Raw genomic sequence first — 12,232 nt, 5'->3', positions numbered from 1 at the left:
TTTGGGCCTAAGGATTTGTGATTGGGCCCTTATGGGCCTAGTTTGGATTTGGGCCTTAGAGGGCCTAGTTGGTTTTGGACTTTTGTGGGCCCAAGGGGCTTGGTCCTTGGGCCACCAGAGAATTATTATTATTGGACCAGGAATCGTTGGGCTTTTGGGTAAGGCCCATATAGGGTTAGGCCCAATTTAGAAAATTGGGCAATTGGTGGGCCACTAATGGGCTTGGGAAGTCTACCTAGCATTGGGCCTTTCATGTTATGGTTTTGGGCTTTAAGCATGGGCCAAAATAGATCAGGGGGTAAAATGGTCATTTTACCCTAAAAAGGATTATTGGTTTTTGACTACGTGTTATTTTGGTAATGATAGCCCGGCGAGCCGTTAGAGCAGCTGTTAGAGATTCCTTACTATGAGATTCTGCATTCAACTTTGCAAGGTAAGTTTCCCCCTGTTTGAACAGGTTAAAGGCACTAATATCGGCCCGTATTTATGTTATCTATTTCCGGATTATGATCCGATGTCGGGCGGTGCCCGAGGAATGTTGGTATGCTTGATGTCTTCATGATTCTTGCATGCGTCTTTATTGTATGTTTCCGGATTATGGTCCGATGTCGCACGGGGCTCGAGGAATGTTTATATGTATGATTCCAGACTACAGTTCGATGACGGGTGGTACCCGATGACTATGTGCATGTTTAGTTATACTTGTTGTCTTTTTGATACTTGTTTGTTCCTGGTAGGGAGGTGAGTGTGGGCGGGGGCCCGTATCTCATCACTAGCTGAGTAAGGACAGGGTTCCATATCTCATCATTAGCAGAGTTCGGGCGGGGCCTATGATATGCTAGGCCTTAGGAATGGAACATATAGTATTGTGTATGATTCTTTATGTGCTAGCATGATTATATGATATTGTTTATATGTGTATAGTGGGAAGGGCCTGGGAGAAACAAATCTGTATACCGAGTAGGGCTTGATGCCAGGTAGGGCCTGATGCCAGGCGGGGCCTGGTGTCTGACACTGTCCGATGTCGGGCAGGGCCTGATGAAGGGGCGAGGTCCCAGTTTATGTGATTATGTGTATGGTACGGGTCATACCCTTCTATCATGCACAACTCCTTTCACAGTAATGGCGGCTATCAATGCATGTTTTAGGCGAAAACATGGTCGCACACAACTAGAGAATGAGATAGGCGGTTGCACTCTTGTTCAAAATTAGGGGCTACAAACCAATTAAGTAACATGCAAATAACTCAAACCAAGTGTTCTCATGCTATCTTATTAAACCTACATACATCCACAAGGGAAAACACCTAGCCAACCCTATATCTAGTACATTCCTTCTTCCTCAAAACCCTTACCCATCGGGTGTGGTACCAGTAGATCTAACCGAAAAGATGAGCCTCAATCGTTAATTGAAACATCCTCATGATTGGTGGAAGACTATGATCTCATACCTTGATTGAAACCAAACATATCCCACCAATACACAAATTACTCAATAAAACTTCCAAAGCCAACGGAAATGTTGTCAAACTCTGGTTGGATTAATCTAAAATACCAACCCTTCCATCGCGACATGCCAAAATTGAATTCTACGCAGGTCCAAAGCCACACCTGTAATACTAAACAACCGTGCCTCAACATCCGAACTTATAATAACCAATGACATTTGCCAAACCCAAGCCCGCTATGAGCAATACTTTCGTAACCAATAATGAGGGCACCCATACCTAGAAACCAAGTATACGACGTACAAAATTGACGATAGGTTGATGTATCCATTAAACTTCAACTGATACAACTCGAAACCTTCAAAAAACCTCATTGTAACATCCCAAAATTCAAGACCAAAAATTTAATTTTTAATTAAGTTATTATAAAACCAATAGTATAAAAAAACATCCATAGTGTCATCCCATATCAAAACCAGTATGTCAATAATCAAAAAATGTCATAATGAAACAATATCAGAGTATAATATCAAAGATCTCATGTGCAGAAAACATAGTGTAATGCGTTGCGATCATGCCGACTCCTTTCCTTTTGAAGAAGAAGTACCTGAAAGCAGATCTGAAAACCGTAAGCACGAAGCTTAGCGAGTTCCCCCATCATACCACATACCATACAAATAACATACTGTCAGACATATCTGGGTGCCCGACCTACCCATTCGGTCTCTTTCAACCGGTAACCACCTATCATATCTTGGTGCTGGCCTACTCCTTTAGTCTCTTTTAACCGGTAACCGCGTAGCATATCTGGGTGCTGGCCTACCCCTTCGGTCTCTTTCAACCAGTAACCGAGGACTATTTCACCCCAACCACTACCACATAATATCCTAGCATATACACATAAATCATATACTGCCTAGCGTATCTGGGTGCTGGCCTACCCCTTCGGTCTCTTTCAACCGGTAACCGGGGACTATTTCACCCCTACCACTACCACATAATAACGTAGCATACTAACACATAAAGCATAACAGATAGTGGCATACCAGACAATTATCACAAAGATAATCATCTAAACTATAATCACCTACTAGTGGGTCGGCATTGGTGCCTTAGACCCACTTCAACTGGAAGCTAACTCACCTCACATTGCTGAAGTTCCATGGACAAAACTCTAGCTGCTAAATGACAGATTCCCGAACTGTCAACATCAAAATAACACCCAATTAATAATTGGGTTCCAACACGTAACCATAAGTCCATGCTTGTGGTAAAACACTACTTTACCCCCATCTTAGCTTGATTCAAGCTCAAGGCCCAAAAGTCAAATTATGAACCAAAGCCCAACATAAGGCCCAATTGTCCAAATTGGCCCCAAACCTATACATGATATTACCCTAAGGCCCAACCATTTATTCCAGTCCACACATTTTGCATTCAAATGGTCCAACACCTCATAATCATCAAGGTCGAGTTATGACCCATCTATGGCCCAATTTTCCAAATTAGGCCCAAACCCCTCACATGGGCCTTACCCTAAAGCACATCCAAATATTCTAGTCTATATGCTTGTTCTTGGATGGCCCATCACTAGCCCAATCACCAAAGCCCAATAGAAAGGCCCAACTCAAGGCCCAAGCAAAATTAGGGTTTTCACATAAAATGACAATTAGGGTTAAGTGTTTCTTACTTAACCCATTAAGGACATAATCCATTAAGTCCATCACTCAACTTGATAAATCATACGGTGTGATCGGGTGTAATTCATAATTCAATTCCAATGGCCTGATATGCGGGTCCCGATAATCCAAACCAACCAATCCAAAATTAGGGTTTTCTAAACCCTAATTAGGGTATCCAACCCAATTGCATTTCAATTAGTCCATTTGTTAAGTTTTTAAGTTAATTAATTATTAGTTAAGTTGGGCACCACCCACTATCGCCTCGGGTAATGGTGGTCAATGGCGGCTCACGGTGGTGGTGACAGATTTCCTTAATTTGTTTCGATCAAAATTCAATATTACAACGCAATATCCAAATGAACACACAAACACAAATAACACATACACACACATACACCCAGCCACCCATGTAGCGGCAGGCGGTGGTTGGAGGTGGCGGCCACCACCTTACAGTGGTGGTGGTGGCTTTTCTCGTGAAATCCGGCCAAGCAACACCTAAACACCACTTCAATTGAAATAACCACGCACATAACACCATTTCACAAACACACACACACACAACCACCTCTCACGGTGGCTTGTGGCAGCAGCCACCATGGCTGGCGGCCATGGTGGTTATCTTCTCAATTTACGACAAACAAACGACCACACGCACATGATTTCTGTTTGCAAAATGGACCTAGCCACCCACCTGGTGGTGCACGGTGTCTGTAGCAGCAACACTAACGGCAACAACGGTGGTCATGGCGTTTGGCAGCAGCTCACGGTGGAACAGCTGTATGGTGGCGAAAACAATGACGAGACCCAACAACAGAAAACTCGATCGGTCTTCCCACGATTACAACGTCGGTCTCTATGGTTTTTCCCCGACTACACACGATGTCCGGTGGCAGGAGCTGGAAGTAGAAGAAGATAAGGTGGTGAAGAAATGAGGGCAGCGATTGATCACAGTCGTTTTGAGCCTCAAAGACTTCCATTGTAGTGCTAAAATCGCCGGTAGAAGAATGGTCACGGTGGTGGCTATGGTGGTCGAAGCCGATAGCAGCGGCTGGAGAATGAGGGTAGTGAGGGTGGCGGTTGGAGTCTCACGAACGACAGCCACCACAATGCCGCTTCTTCTCCGGTCTTCAACTGATGTAGCGCCATCCCCCAGATTACCATGGGTCTTCGCTATTGCCGGCACAAGAGTCACCGGCGGCTGGAGGGGAGCGGGAGGTATAAGGTGGTGGAAACTGTGTATCTTTTAGGGTTAGGGTTATCGGGGTGACAGGTTATATACCCCGATCCCTCATAAACTTCACTCCAAAATGACAACATTTGTCCCTCCCTTCTGAAATAATTTTGAATTAGCTACAATATTTACCCATTATACCCCTGCTCCCATAATTCCTTTCATAATAAGTCCAACAGTTACCAAACAGCCCCTCCTCTACAAATTATTTTCAACTGAAGTCCATATATTACCATTTAGCCCCTTAGCCTCCAAAATCTCTTCAAATTAAGTCCCAATAATTTACCAAGCCGTCCCTGCCTTCATAAATATTTACAAAACCAATTCAAAACTTACACTTTTAACCCCTAACTTCTAAAATTATGACAGTTAACTCCTCGAAATCAACACCTTGCTAAATTATTATTGGTTTTAGGGCTACTATTCATTCATTAATTTGTCTATTTATTTATTTAATAAATGGGGTGTTACACTCAACCATTAACAATGAATGGAATAACCAACGATAGAGAATGCATTGACAAGGGATTTAATGATCCAATACACTACTGAACAAAATCCCATGCAGAATTAAACACACCAAAATCTGAAGTTGATTTTCTGATCAATAACTACCCAACCTTAATTATAGATAGCCACCTATATAATGAGCTGACGAATCCCTCAACAACCGATACTCAACCCGAGCGTCCCAAATGCATCTTGATATATTCACCGACATCCTAAAAGAAACCACTGGCTACACCGATATCATTTTCCAACAAATTCCTATCGTGAAGGCAACTTATGCATTCCTAAGCACACAGATCTGATTGAAACTTGTTTTGCACCCTGACTTGACCAAAACCTAAGCTAAAGTCTACAATACCCAAACCGTAGATCCTTATGACCCATCCTTCTGAAACCATGTACTCTAAAATATTTATGATCCTCAAGCAGAATACCCAATTATCCCCCACTTAGGGTTCAAACTACCACCACCTCGCCTATAAATCCCCAACAAACAATTCATCGCGATCATTACTCATAAATATAATAAGAATCATTATCTTAGTCAGGATACATCATAAACAACAATTGTTGTCGTTCCCAATTCACATCCCTTGATCACCTGAAAAAATCAACTAACACATAACCTAAATTATGTAGGTATGCATCATTCAAGACAAAACTAACATGGACACTAAGGCCAAGGAAATCACCATGACCTTCCTCATCCTGAACAACCTTAATCGATAAGTTGAATAAGACAGAAACACATTGCAATGAATCATGGGGGTTAAACCATACAATCAACCTTCAATCATCTCTTTAGAAACGCCGAAAGTCTTCCTCGATTCGAGTATATATCCTCTATTTTCAGTCGTACGGGCCCAATACTATTTTCCACCAATCATGTCCACTACTGTCCGATCAAATCACATATACTCGCTCTGAAACGAATATGCACCACTAAACAACGCACCAATTCCTTTAAGACGCTTCCTAGACTCTCTTAGGATTCTTACCTCACCCTACCATCAGCTGCTGAAGAACTCCTACTAATATCAACTAACTACTTCATGAATACAATTACATGCAACAAAACTTAAATATTATTTCGAATAAGAAACCGAACCCTAGAACAATTAGACTCAAACGAGAGTTGCACAATAGGGCCAAATCAATTATTCTAGAATTATTTAACCTTTGCAGCATGTAACTTAACATATTCTTTTGATAATTAGCCCACATCAATATGGGTCATACAAAGAACATGGCAAGCAACATTCGGGCAATAACATTCTATAGGCCGCAAAAAATAAAACGACATCCTCCAACTAACTTACTTCTGCAATGCTATGAACTTCTACCAACATTGCTAATCTTCCTGGATTCTCCTTATAGAATCTTTCTTTTGAAAATGCTCACACAAGCACATTCTAACATTCTTCCTAGGCATTCCTCGGGCTCCATTCATACCACTCTCCGCCATCAGCTGCGGACGAGACTCCCTCTAATACCTTCTAACTACCTCACGAATACAATTACATGCCACATGCACTAGATAATTCTTCGACTGCAAGGTCTCACACTACAACGATTGGACTCAAACAAGAGCTGCACAATAGAGTAAAACCTAAACTTATAAAGTCATTTGATCCCCTCAACATGTAACCTAACGTATTCACTTAATAGTTATCCGATATTATTGGAGGTCCCTAAAAGCACAATGCAAGCAACATTCGAGCATTGAGTAATCTAAACTGGTGCCTCACTTAAACTTGGCCGATATCAAACAATATGAAATCCATACTAGCATGCTATCCCAAAAGCTCGATCAACAAGCATATAAAGATATCTCTCCTAGCATTCTATCATGCAAATCCTGAGCAGATCCTTATCCCTAATCTAGCATGCAATTCTCACATATTCATACCAAAACAATAAGCATATCACATGTACGGGTATTTTGGGAAAACTTACTTGAGCTCGGCTGATTGCATGCATCTCACCCCTTTTTCTTAGAAAACCTTTATAGAAAATCATTCTATTTTAAATGTTTTTAGAAATACTTAGTTTAAGTTTAGACACACCCAAGAGTGTGCCCGGATCCCTCAAACCAAGGCTTTGATACAAACTTGTAATGTACCAAAAATACCGGGTAAAAATTTTATTTTAAATAAGTCAAAATCATTCATACATTATCTTAAAAGATGATTAGAGTAAAGCTATTCTCAAAACATCAGAGTAAAATCATTAATAATCATTGCAAAATAAATCTTCAAGGGATGCAGTGCGATCAACCCGGGCTCTTCTTTTTAAAACTGGAAGTACCTGAAAATGTTTTGAACCAAAAAAACCGTAAGCACAAAGCTTAGCGAGTTCCCCAAAATACCACATACCATACATATATGTCAGCTCAAGGCTGTACCAGGTCTATTTCACCCCCAGGTCTATTTTACCCGCGAGTCTACTTCAACTTATATGTCAACCTAAGGCTATATCAGGTCTATTTCACCCCCGAGTCTATTTCACCTTTGAGTCTCTTTGAATTCATATGTCAGCACAAGGTTATACCAGGTCTAATTTACCCCCGGGTCTATTACACCCCATATATATATATATATATATATATATATATATATATATATATATATATATATATATATAGCACGCATGAACACAAGCATACAACACATACAACATGAGTCACAAAGACTACAAGCACATATAATCCCTAGTGTCCTACAGTATAGTGAGCAAACTCACCCGAACTACTCATTAGAAGCTTAACCGACACCTCTGCAACGGTACAACTTACCCAAGCTTCCTAAAGCCAAACCGAAATCAATCCTTAGTCACATGCTCAATTCTAATCAAAGTTTGACCAAAAGTCAAACTGGTCAAAAAGTCAACAGTTAATGGTCAAAGACAAATAGTCAATATGAAGACTATTGCCACGCTGTGGCCTTCCTTGGCCACGTCTTGGGCATGCCAGGATAGAACAGTCGAGGTTTCAAACTCCGCCACGCTGTGGTCACCTTCTCCACGTTGTGGGAATTGTCTAAAGTTCTATTTCATCACTAGGCACTTAATCCTTACAGATCTAAATCCAAAACTTCATATCTACTCCTTCTCAATGACTTAATGGATAAAGTTTCCAACTTAATCCATTAGGACCTCATCCAAAGGTAAAATCATGAGACCTAAGTCCAATAAGCACTTAAAATGACCAAAACTCATACATTGTATCAAGAACACTTAAGCTAAGACCTTTTTCCCACTAACTTAGAAGTTCATGACCATGAGAAAACCATATCAACGTATGGAGTTCCTTAAACTCCAAGAGTACCCAAGACTGGGACCAAAACATCAAAAAATAGGCTCAAACATCAAATAAGAAACAAAAAGGTCAAGATATGAACTTTATACCTCCAATAACTCAAAAATGTGAAGAAGATGTTGGATCCAAGTTTGCTCCTGGCTTCCTTGCACCAAGATGAACTTCTTTCTTCTTCAAGTTTCACCAAAGAAGACATTAACCTCAAGATCAAGCCACCAAGCGCATTTTTATGGAAGAGAGACTAGGGTTTTGAATGAAGGGATGGAGGTTGAAGAAGACGACTTAGAATGGGGGTTAAGATGCTTAAATATGGGAAAAACCCTAAAAGTACGTATGGTTTGGCCTGAACAGCTGCAACGCCGTGGCGGCCTTACGCCACGCCATGGGAACTACATGAAACATGCGTTCCTTTCCAAAATGGCCACGTCGTGGGCGTCTTAGCACCACGTCGTGGCACATAGTTTTATTCAAAACTCCATCTTTAGTCATTGACGACAAAAGACTTAACCAATCTGGAACACGGGTGTTACACAATGAATTGCTAAGAATTGGGTGCTAGCTAGATGATAAACAAAAAAATGACGTGAGACTCAAAAAAGTGATGTGGCAGGGGGCTAGTGGAAGTGAAGAAGACTACAATCGACACAATTATATTATATTAATTTACCCAAACTCGTTAATTCTTACAAAATTATTGTATTGCTATTTTATTTTCAAGATATTTAATTACAAAACAACAATGCTTAACGAAAAGGAAGGAAAGGTTTAAGACGCTATATAGTGGAAGTTAAGAGGTAGAGCTATCTATTTAATAAAAGGCCTACACAAGTAGCAAACAAGGCCACATGATCATAAAAAATAGTTATGAATTTCAAACAGATTCAGTACTTGAAGTTGTGATGCTAATGCCCTCCATGTGCTTCACCAATACTTTTCCTTATTTAATTCCTCTTGTTAGGAAACTAAAGGAGATAAATATACTAAATTGTGCTGATGGAGACTATGGTAGGCACCTGGTGCTGGAGATTACTTTGTGCCTAATTAATTATTCCTATTTTAGACATGCCCTTTTCCACATTGCTAGGGTTAATTTTCATATGATCCGGAGTATTATTACCGTCAACTTTCAAACCAACTTGCTCATTAATCCAACTTTATCGATTTCAATATATTTTCTTTTTCGTTAATTAATTAAGTATACGACTTTGATTGAAAACAGTTGAATACATAAATATTTTTTTAAAGTAAATCTTTTTTCGAAATAAATACAAACAAAATGATAAATAAATAAGTAATTTAATATTGGGTTTACAAAATAATTCATATTCAAAAGTCATTACTTGATAATAATTGACATTTATACTCTTCAACACAATGCAGCAAAAGGGGACACAATTTGTGCATCTAAAACTCAAGAAACTCACATCACATGTTGAAACAACTTATGATGAATTCAAGCCACCATGCTAACGCCTAATTGTAACGCACACATTGTTTGTTAAACATTACAACGAAATGTTCTTATTTACGTTAGTTAAAAATGTAAATTTCTTATAAATAAATAAATAAGAATCTTCCATATGTGTTTATTTAAGTGTTATTTGTATATATTTGTTGTGTACATATTATATCGATAAATATTTTGGTTAATATATTATTTGTATAAAAGCCTATTATAAACTTAATATACTGTGTTAAATAACAATTATGATTAAAAGATATTTATGAAAAGTTCCAAAAACTATAATAAAAATTTGATTTTCAAAGGCATTTTTATAAAAACCATAAGTCAATCAAATAATGTTTTTGAAACATGATAATAAAATCAAAGTATCAAATAACATCTCTCAACATAAAAATCCACATGATAATATGTACGATCAAGCCTTCACTTTCTGCCGATCCTCTGAAGTACCTGAAACATTTGAAATCCACAACTGTAATCCAAAACTTAGTGAGTTCCCCCCAAAATACCCCTCACAACAATACACATACGATGCATGCATACATGAGCCTACAGTCTACATGGACCGCCTCGCAAGGCCTTCATGACACCTAGACCGCTCTACTAAGCCTACAGTCTGTCTGGACCGCCTCGTAAAGCCTACAGTACGCTGGACCGCCCGGGTATCTTGGCCTACATCACAAAGCATGACCGCCTCAATCGTACCCTAATATGTCAATATATGCAAACAAACAAACAACAAACAATAGCTAACAATATAGGTAATCATAATAGATCTACCAATCTAACAACTCACTACATCATATCAACATCCTAACAAATATCAACACCGCCCATATGTAGAAAAGAATCGACACTACGAGCCACCTATACACCGAATAGATGCAAATCCTCAATCTATGGCCTTAAAACACTCAAGTTTTCCTAAAGGCCAACCTAGTTAAACGTTAACGGTCAAAGTCAAAGTCAACAATCAAAAGTCTCATAGCCGGCCGCCATGCCATGGGCAAGCTTCTACCACGTCGTGGTGGCCTCAGGACAAAATAGACGCGAAGACTGTCTGTCATCACGTTGTGGAGGCCAATCCTCCACGTCGTGGGAACTGTTCTGGCCATCTTAATGTATTAATCTCTTAATCACCAAGGCCACCCATCCATACTTTCTAGAAGGCTTCCGTACACCTAATGCATCATAAAAATCAATGCTTTATGGACATGCATATCCAATGCATGTGTCTTCCAAAATAGGTTAAAAATATGGAATAAATGAACACAACCTTGTGCATGAGACCAAAAACACCATAAAACTCTAGATCTGGAACATATAACCCACAAAGGAACCTGAAGGATCCATAACGTTGCTAACTTTATGAAATCCACTCATCCAAACCAACAAGAACATGAAGACCAAGCTTTTAAACCTACATCTAAAAGGTTTGAACACAAAAGATAGCAACTTAATGACTTACAAAGGTCTAGAGGTGTGCAACAAGATGATGAGGAGGTTTCTTTGCTGGATCAATGCTCAAGAACACATTCTTCTTCTTCTTCAAGGTCACAAAACACTACAAAGCTTCAAAAATGACAATAATGGAGGCTAGGGTTTCTTTGAGGGTGAAAGGTAGATGATAGAGTCTGAGGGTGTTCAAACCCTATCCTTCACTTCCCTTAAATATGGGCACAAACACCGAAATTAGGGTTTAACATAAATTAGTTGCCACATCGTGGCCAATATATTTCCATGCCGTGGCGTACACTTAAGTTGCATGTTTCCACTGGGTACCACCATGTCATGTTACTATCTTCACCACATCATGGCCATAAAAAACCCATCCTTTTGAGCTTGAATTCCATAACAATAGAAGAAGTATGTATGTATGTGTGTGTGTATATATATATATATATATATATATATATATATATATATATATGAAACCTTGTATTATAATTCTACCTCAGTTGAACTAGATTTCGTCCATGAAATCCACAGTAGCAAATAGATCTAGGTAATGCTCCTGCATCTACAACTCGAGCTCCTAAATCCACTCGGAACCCTACTGATGCTGCCATTGAGCCTTAACTAATAGCACCACCTTGTTGCATAAGGCCTTTGTTTTCCTCTCCAAAATTACTATCATCCTCTCCACATAATTCAGGCGCTCCTCGACCTGAATGCCCTCTAACAGGACCACCACCCTATCATTAACCAAGCACTTCTGAAATTGAGAAACATGAAAGGTGATATGAGTCTAAATAAGCTCCTCAAGAAGATCCAACTGGCATGCCACCTTTCCCACCCTGACCATTACTCAAAAGGTCCGATGAATCAGGGGCCCAACTTTCCCCGCTTCTTGAAGCGCATAACACCCTTCCAGGGTGATACCTTCTGTAAAACCATATCTTCGACCTAAAACTCCAACTCCAACTGTCACTTATCAACATAACTCTTCTGTCGGCTATGTGTTGTCTTTAACCTTTACATGATCAGTGGGATAAGCTTTGTCGTCTGGAGTACCACCTCAATGCTCCCCATGACTCTATGGCTGAACTCTCCCCAACAAACTAGAATCCGATACTTCCTT

The sequence above is a fragment of the Lactuca serriola genome, chromosome 9 (assembly GCF_051521515.1).
Source record: "Lactuca serriola cultivar US96UC23 chromosome 9, Lser_US96UC23_V15, whole genome shotgun sequence".
NCBI lineage: Eukaryota > Viridiplantae > Streptophyta > Magnoliopsida > Asterales > Asteraceae > Lactuca > Lactuca serriola.
The sequence above is the reverse complement of the archived record's forward strand: the minus strand, read 5'-3'. Positions refer to the sequence as shown.